Here is a 13056-nt window from a genome sequence, read left to right on the forward strand (position 1 = left end):
ATGGGAATGTTGCTGTAGAGATTGTTTGAATTCTTCCAAGACCATAATAATGCTTTAGCCTACTGTGCTATCAGCAAAATACTTCCTATCCATAAATCCAGTGGAACTTTGAAGACTTTAAGACATTTCTGTTCACTTCCTTGTGTGCTGCGGTGTGGCACATGAAACTTGATTAAGCTGTCGCCACAAAAAATATGCTTTGTTGTTGAGTGGTAATGCATCTAAAAATACTTAGTCAAACACAAGATAACAAAAATGTTATGGTGTGTTTGCTTACTTCCAACCTGGATGCAGTTATTACTTTATTCTGACATTAAAATTAAATTCCAGCAGAGTTGTCAAAAGGCGGGTGTTTACAGTGGACATACGGAAAATTCACTTTTTTAAAATAGTCCCGTTTTGTTATTTAGGTGTAGGATTGAATAACATTGATGTAAATTAGGAAACATTTTAAAAGTATATATTTTTAAATGATTCTTTTGTGTGATTTGCAACAAAAAAGATGTAAACGGGTAGGATCAAGGAAGTTAGACTTCTTCCTACCCTCTTTTCGAACATGTAACATATATTGCAAAAGTGGAGTATGTGTCGAGTGATCACTGGATTCAGTGTCTCTTTTTGTAATTAATTCTTTTTGTTTCTCTTAGGGCTCTTTTGGTACATGTTTGGAAATAAATAAATTAATAAATAGGCATTTAGCAAGCTCACCCTAACTTCCTTTTAAGTGCACACACAGCAGCATGACAAACAGTGACTGATTTCCCCTCTGGGTGAACTGTCAGCATTGTAGAAATATTTAACTATTTTGAGAAAAGACAAGGCAACAGACAGATCAGACCATCTGCTAGAAAAGGCCTCTCCAAAAACTAAAAAAAACATGCTTCTGTACATTCCTTTAAAAAAGTCCAGTGAGTTGAATTCTTATCAGTTCTAAACAAGTGGGGTTTTTTTTCCACACAAACGGCATCAAACATTGCGCCTCAAAAACCAAAACTTGATATTGATCAAATGCATGCAGAATGATTTACATCATGTTTTCTCTCATAGTAACGATGCAGATTAAATACTTGCAGTGCAGGGTAAACAAGCGGAGGTTCCTGGAAGCTCGACGTGTCATAAATGTGTCCCTGTTCCAACAGACATGACTCAAATAAACAAACCTTGATCAGGCTTCTGCAGAGCCTCGTGATGACCAGTCGATTCAACACTGTGATCAAGCAGGAAGATATCCAAGTCTGTGGCAGAATGATTGGATGAAAAGTATCTCTGCTGCGATGTGGTTAAAATGTGAAAATTCCACACAGTGAGAAACAGGCAATCTGATGAAACCTCCACTTTGACCATTCTACAGCCTTCAATCTCTTGGTGAGTTGATACAAATTACAACCATAGAAACCTGTTGCTTGCACAACGTTGGCTATATAAGAACTCGCTATGGAGTCTGTTTCTAGCATTTGGTTTGAATTCATGACTGCCTGTATGAAGTCACAGCAACAGGAAAGCAAGGTTCTTTTTCTGGTTTAGTTAATTAATTACAACACAGCAGTGAAGACAGACTGAAAAAGTTGGGAAACATTGGTTTCGTTAAATAAGGTTCCTCCAGCAGAGAACGTCTCAATTGTTTGCACGCATCTACCAAAGACTGGCAAGCACACAGCTATCAGAAGCACTGTGTTTGATATTTCAACAAATGAATCAAGACTTATACATGCTAAAAAAATTCCTGACAACTGACTAAGAGATGAAATTAATTAAAGTAATTAACCGATCGCTTCAATACCCAGCACTTTGAATGTTTGATTTGAGAGGGCTGGTAGAGAAGGACAGATAAGGTCACAAGAACCAGCATTGTATCTGTGGATATAGAGAAAGCATATGAGAGGATAGGCGCCAAGTGAGAAATTGTGGTACAGTAGAGGAATTCAGGAGGACCATTAAACTATATAAGGGCAGTGAGACTGTGGTCAAATGGTTGAGGTTAGGGGTTCATCAAGGTTCAGTTTTCAGGCCCTTCTTGATTTGCACCTTTGGATGACCAGAGACTTCGGGCTCCACAAACCGTGTTTGCAGATGAGATTGTAATCTGTGGTGAGGTAGGGGTCAGAGCTGATCTGTGACAGAAGGAGAGCAAAAAGACTGGAAGGAAAGTATGCTTGGCTTTATAATGGGAGTGAGCAGGATGGACAGGAGTAAAAAGAAACAGTGCGGGAGTTTGAAGAAGTATCTAACCAAAAGAAGGTCCACATGGAGATGCTTTGGACACGTGCTGATAACAGATAGTAAAAAAACAAATATTGGAGATGGAGGTGCATAGGAAGACCTCGGATTCATGATTCAAGGAGGTGGATGACAACATGGGTGGTCTAACAATCCTGAGTGGGTGTGAGATATTTGAAACACTGTTACATACGTATGTCATTCTCTGAAGTAGTTTATTTCTACTAGGGATGTACCGATACCAGTATCGCTTCGATACCAAGCATGATCTCCAGACCGTGGTCGGAAGACGCAAGCGAGACCAAGTTCTACTACGGGGCCGAAGCTGTCCTCAGCTTCGGGGTTAACTCCCTCGCCTCACAGCCGGTGGAAAGCAGGACCTGGAACTCAGTTTCTGAGATGAACACTTGTTGCAGTTATTGTCCACTTTTATGTACGGCTTCTTGCTTGACCCGCTCAGCATATGCACGCTCACTCGCTGATGCACATTGGAGCAGTGCACCTGTTAAAGGGGCCACACATCCACACACACTAAAAGTTTTATTGAAATGTTTTATTACAGTATATGTGGCAGTGCCATAAAATAACAAATTTTGAATGTCAGCACATCAAAATGTAGAAATATTGTTCACATAACATCTGTGGAAAAAAACTAAATCTGTGTATTGGCCTAAGTACTCTGTATCGGTATTGGTGAGTACTCAAATGCTAATACACTACTCATTTTGGAAAAAAGTGGTATCAGTGCATCCCTAATTTCTACACACATGTAGGAGACACTAAGAGGAAATATACTACCTGAAAATACGTGGTGAACACAGAATTATCAAAAACCATAAAAGATTACAACACAGTATTTCTACTGATTTGAGCGACTGCAACAGTCCACCACTGTCTAAAATGTCCCATCATAGTTTCTTATAGGATCAATGGCAATGTCCAATGATAAAAATATTTGTGTTTTTATTAATGGGAATCTCCTAAATTTAGCAGATCACTGACATTTTTACTTTATGCAAATTTATTTCATGTTACTGGACAATCACAAATTCCAGTCCAAAAATGTTGCAATACCTATAGTATGGTTCTACAGAAAAGAGACAACAGGCAGCTGCAACAAAATCAAAATTTATTTTTGTTTCATTACTATCCAAGAGAGAGTAGTAGAAAGTGAATAAAAACACCTAGTTATTACTTGTGTGTAATAACACTACATTAATCTACACAATAAAATAACCGTGCCTTTCTAATGTTACCACGGAAACCTGAGTGGTCAGTCAGTTCAGCTCTCCACCGCTGCAGACCCATCCATCAACTACCTGTGATCCATCAATCTAGCCAGCAGCGGAGGTGATCCAGTCACATCTCCAGATATCAGTATTACTATTCTTGGAAGTTTGATGAGTGCTGCCCCATTTATGTCACCCGGTCCGTGAGCAGAGGGGGCTCTTCAGGAGGCGCTTCATAAATACAGGCTGTGCTCAGCACCAGTCAGACAGCTGCTTGACTAAATGCAATAAATGTGGTTGAGCAATGTGAGTTCTTTTCAAACCCGGAAATGAGAGTCAAAGTGAGCTGGAGTCCGAGAGATCTCTCTGCAGCTGTGGAGGCCGACCCGCCGAGAGCCGCCACGCCCCAACTAATGCTCAGAATTCAAATAGACCTCAGTGTTTAGACTCCAGTCCCAACCTTATAAGGGGCCGTGCACACCAGCAAGACGGTTAACCAAAACGAGCTGTTTTTGGCCTATCATCCAGACGAGGCGGTGTTTTAGAAGTGTGAAAAGTTTTTTGGTTTTTTTTAACACGGGTCCTAGAGTGGGGAAATTCTAAAACCCCGGCTCGTGTTGGACGGCAAAGACGGCAAAGACGATCATCTGTGGAAAAAGATGACGTAATCGCCCCCCTCTCCCCCCCACCGCGGTCCGCAATGTCATCAAATAACCACAACAATCACAGAGCACAAGCTCCGGTCGAGCTGCAGAAGCTACTGACGCTAGTAAGTCGGAGGAGCGGGCCCATAGACCTATAGAACTAGAGTTATATAGAAGTTTATGAGCAGGTGTCTACTTCTAAATTTCTATGTGTTCTGTCTTCTTCTGGGTTTTTGGTGTGTTTATTGAGTTACAGCGCCCCTAAAGGCCTGGCATGTGTACTACATGCCCTGCAGGCTCATGTTGAGCCGTGTTTGAGAACCTCGGGGAGAAAAAAGATTGTTTTTCCTGGTGTGGATGTGGCCTAAAACAGTCCTTTGCACCCTAGAGACCACCTGCACACAGCAGATCTGCCTTTGGCCACTGACACACTGGAATTTTACACACCAACACAGACTGAAAATAGACTTCTGAAATTACTGCGTTGTATTTTTTTCTTAGATTCATACTTGTCGGCCTGCAGGCTATGATTCTTTTCATTAGTTTGTAGTCTAGAGTACCTAATCTCTGACGCATAATCCGTCCATCAGTGTGTTTGGTTTACAGTGGTGGTCAGAATTACTGACACTTCATAAGACCATAATCAAAAATCTAATAATGACAACCAGAACTTTTAATCAAATCCAGTTACACATTTATGCATTCCTTTTTCAGGTGAGAATGTATTAAAGTTGCTTAATAACTTCGAACATTTCTATTAAATACCCTTGATTCCCAGTTTTGTATGAAGATATTATGACATTTCAAATAAGAGACTTGAATAACTCTGGCTTGCTAAGCTAAAACTATAAACATTCAGACAGGAATTAACTTAAACTAACAGTATGTGGGAGTCTCTGGAGTCGGTAATGGAAAGGAGCATTTCGATTGTCAGTGGAAATAACTGTTCAGTCAGTAATGTGGGGCAGAGCTGGGCCACACAATAACACTAATGTATTAACAAGATGGAAAAGTAATACGTCATTGTCTTGTTCTTGTACGGGTCTGAGATCCAAATCCAAACAATATCTTTCTTGAAAAAATATTTGAGTCAGTTCAGCAACACGACCACATACAGAGGGTTACTTTGCACGAGCGTGACAAATGTGATTACCCCGGTCAGGAGCAGCTTTTTCCAGCCTCGGCTGCCTTCACCGGCCTTGACAGTAACATATGGACTACACAAAATTCATTAGGAAAACCTTCTTCATTCGCGTTCATGACAATCACTGAATTTGGGTGAATGAAGACTAATTGTTAAGATTCTCTTTTTAAATGTCTCATATCTGGAGATGAACACTGGTCTATGTTGCCCTTATGCTTTACCAACAATTTATGACCTCATACAGAAGTTCTGTGAGAAAAATACCAATGGATCTGGGTTTTTAAGAAAACTGCATGTAAATGATCAGTATAAAGGGCTAAATAAAAGAGGAAAAAAAAAAAGTTAAAATCAGCTGAAATCTATAAATCTATGATTATTGCCAGATATGACAAATAAATGAATTGTTACAAAAAATGCATATGAATATACATATAATGCATATAATGATGTAAAATATAATTCATATAATTGGTGAATGCAAACTTTTATAAACAATTCATCTATTCTCCCCACTGCTTTTTCGGATTCAGGCTTATGAGGCGCTGGAGCCAACTCTGCTCAGCTAACTATGAGTGAAGGCAGAGTCCAGGCTGCCCATTCATTACGGGGGAGACACAGTGACACAGAAAACTTGATACACTTCAACTCTACGGGCATTAAACTCATGTGCATATCTTTGGACTGTGGGAGGAAACCGGAATCCTTAGAGAAAACCCAAGCACGAATAGGGAGAACATGCAAATTTCACACTGAAAAGTACAGGTTCCGGCCAGGCCTAAGTTAATCACATTATGAGAAATAAGTGCTAACCACTGCTCCATCATTGAACATGCAACAAGCGCAATGCTGCATATGGAGTTAATTTAATTGGTTTCTGCAAGAGGAGGCAAATTATAAATGGCATAATATTGAAACGGCACTTGTTTTTCTCTTACTTGTTGACAAAAAATATTCAGGTACATCCAAACCATTTAAAAATAATGGCTAAACTATGAGATTGAGTTTGTATCCATGGAGTCATTAGACTACGTTTGTATTGGTTGGGCCCACGCAAGGTCAAATTGTTCTGTATGTGCCCCCCTGAACCAGACACCCTGAGTCAGCCCTCGTGAGTCAAGCCCCATTTACACAACAGAATTTTCCAGTGAAAACGAAAAAACTTCCGTTGCCTCTTTAGTTTCTGTTTACAGAACAACGGCTCCTACGGTGAAACTTTTTGAAAACGCTCCAACTCCATCAGTGTGTGGACGGAAGAAAATGACACTCAGCCTCAGTCTATATAGACGGCGGAAACACTGCTACTGGGCACCATGGCCGTAGTAAATAGTTCTTCTGCACATGCTCAGTAGATTGGTTAATGATAACAATGGTAACATCCAGAGAATCATGACTCCCAGTCCATATTCTCCTGGGACTTCGTAGTTTTACTGTTGAGAGAAACCAGTAATAGCAATTCAACTTCCTCAGTCCATACGAATAACTAACATAACCCTAAGAAAACGACCAACAGCACCCACTAGTGCACCGAGATGAACGTTGCCATTTAAAAGCGAAACATTTCTGAAACAAAAACCCCAAAACAATGTGTTTCACTTGAAACACAATCCTATAAACAGGGCTTCAGAACCCCCAGTTCAGACCCCCTGATGTAAAGGGTTCAGGGCTCATCAGGGTCACATAAGGTCTGGATTTGCATGAGCTTACTGGGTGTTGTATTTCCCTGGGGGGAAAGAAACAGATGCAGCCTGTTGACTTGGGGTGCAACAGTACAGGTAGCCCACGGTTCAGTCTGAACCTCGGTTTCTGAACCCTGGTTCTGTTTGATTACAGTAAGTGTTATTTGTCTTTTCTCTTGTGTCACCTTCTCAAATCCTTGACTTGAAAGCGTTACATCAGGGTGCTTATGCAGGAGATGCATGCTTGTGTTTCCCTTTATGTATGTTTCAAGAAACATTGGCAGCAGGTCAACATATGGAGACCAAGACAGGCTCAGTTCTAACCCCTGGAGAGGCTCTGTTCTCCCCCAGGAAAGATTCGTTTCTAGCCCCTGGACAAGCTCGGTTATTTCCCCCTTAAGAGGCTTTGTTCTAACCCCTTCAGAATCTGAGTTCTCCCCCCATGGAGAAGCTCGGTTCTCTCCCCTGGAAAGGCTTGGTTCTCACCCTGGAGAAGCTCGGTTCTCCCCCTGAGAGAGATGGACGCATCCGCCAACACACAATCCGGACTGCTTGCATGTATGTTGACACGGGTTTAGTTTGTATGTGATTATAGCAGCATGCTAAGAGCAGCAATTATGTAAGCCGCAGTAACGAGGGAAAGCCGTGAAATGGGGGCGATCTGAAGCCCCTCGACACAAAATGTGAGTTAGATTGTCGCAGCTTGTGAGGGAAGAGAGAGCGACGCTATCAACAACCCAACAGACAGCAAAAAAAAAAAACACCCACCTAATGCTGCGGATACGGCGCAGGAGACGAGCCCGGGTCCGGGGAAAAACCTCCAACCTATCCAGCAGATTATACCCGGCCGATCGCGCCGTCCTCCAGAGTCACTCTGCGGGCATTTTCCGGGCACGTACGCCGCGCAAAGGGTACGGCTGACGGGCTTCAGGTGGACTGAGGACGAGCCACACAGAGCTGCCTGCTACAACCACCACGGATGAAACTGGCCCTGTGATTGGTTGAAATCCCAAAGATGGTATGTGTTGGAGCTTTTCATTCAGCGAAATCTTAGAAGGCGGGACCAAAGACGATTTAAAGGAGACATATCATGCTTTTAAATCCTTCCTTTTTACATATAAATCATACAGTTGTGGTCTATACAACGCGAAACTGCAATGCTTGGGTCTGAATTCCTCATTATTATAGCTCCACAGGCCCCTTTTCAACCCCTTTTCTGATGCGCTTCTGAGAGCAACTCGTTTTGGGGCGGTCTCTTCAAATGCAAATGAGACACTTCATACCCCTCCTCCTCTCCAGGTTGCAGAGGTGACACTCGGTTCAACGTCACCCTGTTCGGCCATCTTTGTAGTTTGATAGAACAGATACAATTATCTAGCGGCGCAGAAACTTTATATTCACACATTATTTACAAAATGTCAACAACGGAAGATTTGTCCATCCAGCCATACATGTTGGAGCCAGAGTCGGACCCGGCGGAGCGAGATGAAAATGACGATGATGCACCTACAGAACAACGTCTTCATATGGATGTAACGCAATGGTGTGTTACTATATTCACACTAACTTCTCCATCCATGCCCACTACTACAATACTGCCTGTATTACAACGACTATTTAACACAGAAGTTACATTATAATCTAAAACGAGCACACAGCGCTAACATATGAAGACGGTGCAACTGCTAATGCTAACAAAACAATGACAGGGACGTCTTATCATCACACTTTTTAGCGTTATATACAGCTTACCGAAGTGCTCTGTTCGTCGTCTCCATAGATAGAAGGAACTGACCGCTCAATCAGACGAAGTCTTTCGGCAAATCCTTCTTTATACTGGCGGAGGTTGTTGAAGCAGTCGTCCTTAAAGTGATTCGCGCACACAAAAATGACCTTACCCACAGATGTGGGTACATTTCTGTGAAAAATAAAACTCAACCAGGCACTTCGAAAAGGTTCTGATGCTGGGAGACGGTGTAACGAAGCTTGTGGGTTACTACATCCAACAACCGAACATTTCGACTTATCCTCTCGTAACTTCGGTTGGACTACAAAATCGCAGCGAGAAACAAAAATGGCGGATTGCTCGAAATGTCGATGTCCTAATTTGGCAGTTCCGCTGAGAATACTGTGACGTCATTGTTCAAAAAACGTAATAGAGAATAGAAAAATCGAAACCGATCGCAAAATATGACCAAAACAGAATATAAAGATATCAACGGAGCACCTGAAGAGACTACTTTGAACTTTTCTGTACTTCTAAACACTCTAAATATACAACAAAATGCATTTAAGGGCTAAAAAAGTGGATTTAGCATGATATGTCCCCTTTAAAGCCACAGTACATTCTAACGGATTTTATGTAGGTGTTCACTGGAGTGAGTGACAGATTCGCTTCAGTATGTAGATTATTGACAAAACTGTAAATATAACTGTAAATTAGGGTGGCTGAGAGGTGCAAAACATGACAACACGTGAGACACTTTTATGAAATGTGAGACAAATTTATATTTTGTAAAACATTTTTACATGTCATAAAACAAAATTACATTACCATTTGTTAGATATTTTATCACTACATTCTGTATGTTCTTCAAACAGTACCTGGCTTAAGAAGAACAGACCTGAGATAGTTACGAATTAACACAAGTATTTATTTAACGTAGACATTCTCACCACATTGTAGCTGCACAGCCTTTACGGATACTCACAATGTCTGAAAAAGGATCATGTAAGTTACCAAAGCAATAATCTTCCTTGAACAACGTTAAATCATCTAAAACACAGATCCCAACTAGGAATGTTCTAGATGTTGTAAAACCAACACATTAAAGTCAAGTTTTTGTGCAGCCTATTCTCAGTTTGATTGATTATTTATTCACCTGGACCCAGTTGTTCAAAATTGGGATATTTTAACTACTAGTTAGGCCCTAACCGCGGTTATATCCTAACCTGCCGTTAGCTAACCGACCGTTAAATATGCATTCTTCAAAACATGGTTAGTCATCCCGTTAGTTGACGTTGCCGTCAAAGTTAACAGTGAGGTTAACAATAGTGGTTAGCGTCGTTCACGCCAGGCCGCCCACTTTCAAGTCTCCGTGCTTTTGTGTTTTGTCTTAAACGTTGTGGTGGACGGCATTGAATTGTTTTTTTCTCGTCTATAAAACTACCATAAAACATGACAAACAATGCTGCTACCAGGATATTAAAGTGGAAATTGAAGACTGAGCTGGGATGATCAGACGAGGCATCATGTTGCCTCATCTTTTTTTATTTTTGACCCGAGAGGATGACATAGAAAGTGGACTGTACGTAGCCTCGGAGTGGCCATAGAGAAAAAAATAATAATGTGAGGGAACGAGATAATTTAATCTCTGACAGCGAGATTACGTTACGCTCCGCTATGAGACGCTCCACAGTACTTATTTATAATGAAGAGACACATTTGGTTCATCAGTAACCACTAAACAAACTACATACTCCTGTAAATGAAAGCTTGGATTCTTTTTAACCTAATGAGCCCTTCAATAGTGCTTCATGTGAAAGAGAACTTTTATTGCAGATCAACGTGTGATTACATAGGTTGTTATTAGAAAATGGCTGTAGAGCTGCGTTCTATCATTGTACACCTCCATTCCTCCTCATGTTGAAGCATTTGATTCAGACACATCCAGAAATAAGTGAAAGGAGCAGAAATTCACTATGTAATGCCCAAATGTTGAAAAATAAACCCCATTCATTTATAGAAAAGGGAATACATGATTCGGAGCTGCTGAGACTTATACCCTCTCTTTTTGCATCAAGGTGAGTTTAACATGTCTGTACTTCACATGGTTTAGTTAGAAGACACCAATATCTAATGTAGTTGGATTCTGTTGTTCTCTATCATTGTAAGAGCGCTTTGAGATGTTTGTTGATGTGATTTAGCGCTTTATAAATAAAATTGAATTGAATTGAAATGTGGTCCGCATTATTTGATCTCAAAGCATCCATAACAGCAAATATGACGGGATGGAATCGGCAAAAATATAATTCGAGGGAAAGAGATAGTAACTCGGTGTCTCGAGTTATTAATTTGAGGTCACTAATTACTATCTAATTTCCATGCGTTTTATATATATATATATATATATATATATATATATTAGGGGTGTCCCGATCACACTTTTTTGCCCCAGATACTGATCCGATTTTTCAGAATTGAGTATCGGCCGATACCGATACTTTCCCGATCCGATACTTACATTGCTATTGCAAATATACTCAATAGTCTATTTTTGGAGCAACTAAGATGTCTGAAGCTAAAAGCACTATTGGCAGAAGCTTTGTTTAGCTAGAAATTATTGTAAAACTCACTTATTGAATCAAAATTCTTCTCAGAATGACTTAAGAACTTATTTAAACTTTATTCAGTCATAACAACAAACAAAAAAACAATTACACTCTGCAGTCTTGTATTGCTTATTTATGATAACTTAAACAACTTGGGGGTTCGGTGGGGTTGGGTGGGGCAGCGCGGGGGGTCCAGCTGGGCCAAGGTCCTAGCGACGGGGGGACCCCCTCCCTCAGAACCCTCCCTGCCTTACCTCACCTTACATCACTCCACAATAGGGAACAGTGGGGCGGTGCCTAGGGTGGGGGATCCAGGCTACTTAACTCCGGGCTGGGTCCTCCCCCGACTTTGCACCACCCACAATTTTAACCACACTTAGTCATGCAGGGTCTTGAGGGGGTAAGCCGCTTTCGGGATTCTGCCGCTTGTCAGCGGTAGAACACCCGGGCCCTGCTACCCCTCAATTTTAAACCGCACCATAGACCCACACATTGCACCCACTTCCTCAAAACACAAAGACACACCCTTACATGCATCCAACATTACATAGGGTGGGGGGAGGGCGGGAGACGTGGCTCCCCCCAGCACCTCCCGCTAAGTGCGGCTGGAATGCGGTGGGCACACTCCCTTGGGCGTGGCGCTCGAGGGGGGGCTGGGGTTGCGTTGCTCCTTCCCCATTCGCTGTTGGATTAGTGGAGGATGGGATATCGCGGTGGCCGGGTGGGGGCCCGGCTGGCGGTCTGGGGGGCGAGAGGCATCACTCCCCCCCCCAAGTGTGTGAGTGTGTGAGGGTGTGAGTCTGTGAGTGTGTGAGTGTGTGAGTGTGTGAGTGTGTGAGCGTGTGAGCATGTGAGTGTCTGTGTCTGTGTCTGTGTCTGTGTCTGAGTATGAGTCTGCATCTGCATCTGCGTCTGCGTCTGCGTCTGCGTCTGCGTCTGTGTCTGAGTCTGAGTCTGTGTCGGGGTGGGGGTGGGTGTCTGTGGGGGGGTGAGTGGGTGTGTGGGTTTATCAATCAAGATCGGGGGAGAATCATGGGGCGGGAAAGTGGGGGGTAGGATATGAGGCTCCTGGGGGTAGAGAGTTGACTGTCCTCTGACCGGGGCCTGTTCGGGCCTTAGCTTTTCCTGGTCTGGGGGCGGGGCTGGTCCGGGGTGCGGCGGCTGGGGCCATCTCTGCCTTGCCGGGTTGGGGGAGGGCGGTGGGTGGGCCGGGCCTCGCCGCCGGAGTTGGGGGGGCTCTCGGCCCGCTCGGTCCGGGGGCCCTGCTCCGGCCTTTTCTCGGCTTGGCGGCTTGGGTCGGGGCCTGGGGCCCTGTGCCCTTTATCCTTCTCTTGTGGGCTCCTCTTGCCTGGGGGGGATTCCTCTCTGCATTCTCCATCTGGTACTTTCTGGGCGGGGGCGTGGCTCTCTGGGGTGGTTCGCTGGGGCCTCCCCAGGCCTGGGGGGCTGCCGTCTGCCGGTTAATCTAAGAAATCATCTTACTGTCTAGACAGTGCTGCTCAGGCTGGTTTAATCTAGAAAATCTTGTACTGTCTAGATAGAGCTGCTCAGGCTGGTTTAATCCAATAACAGTTGGAAAGTATTTGGATCAGTGTGATAACTGCAAATAATATATGTAGCACAACAAGGGTATTGAATGTTATCCCCCCCCCCCCCCCTTAACTTCTCTTCTCTTCTATCTCTTCTCTTCTCTCTCTCTCTTTGTGCGTTCCCCCCCGGTCGTGTATGGCAGCCATGCCAACTTCTGATGGAGGCGGCAACAGGAGGAGACACCAGGTCTCTCCCTGTTGCAAAAGCAAAAACTGTCATCACTC

The 13056-nt window shown here is 43.0% G+C and overlaps 1 protein-coding gene across 2 annotated transcripts in view; it reads right to left on the reverse strand.

Moving 5' to 3' along the window:
• tpst1 (tyrosylprotein sulfotransferase 1) overlaps positions 1-7897 on the reverse strand; it is a 78573-nt gene extending 70676 nt beyond the window's left edge. Inside the window, exon 1 of one of the 2 annotated variants that reach the window (XM_080459010.1) lies at positions 7679-7848. The gene's annotated coding sequence lies outside the window, so the exon portion shown is untranslated. Of the gene's footprint in view, positions 1-7678 lie in introns of both variants that reach the window. The other variant, XM_080459011.1, reaches the window with a different exon arrangement.
• Between the last annotated feature and the right edge of the window lie 5159 nt (positions 7898-13056).

This window comes from Lipophrys pholis, assembly GCF_963383615.2.
Source record: "Lipophrys pholis genome assembly, chromosome: 3".
Taxonomy (NCBI): domain Eukaryota; kingdom Metazoa; phylum Chordata; class Actinopteri; order Blenniiformes; family Blenniidae; genus Lipophrys; species Lipophrys pholis.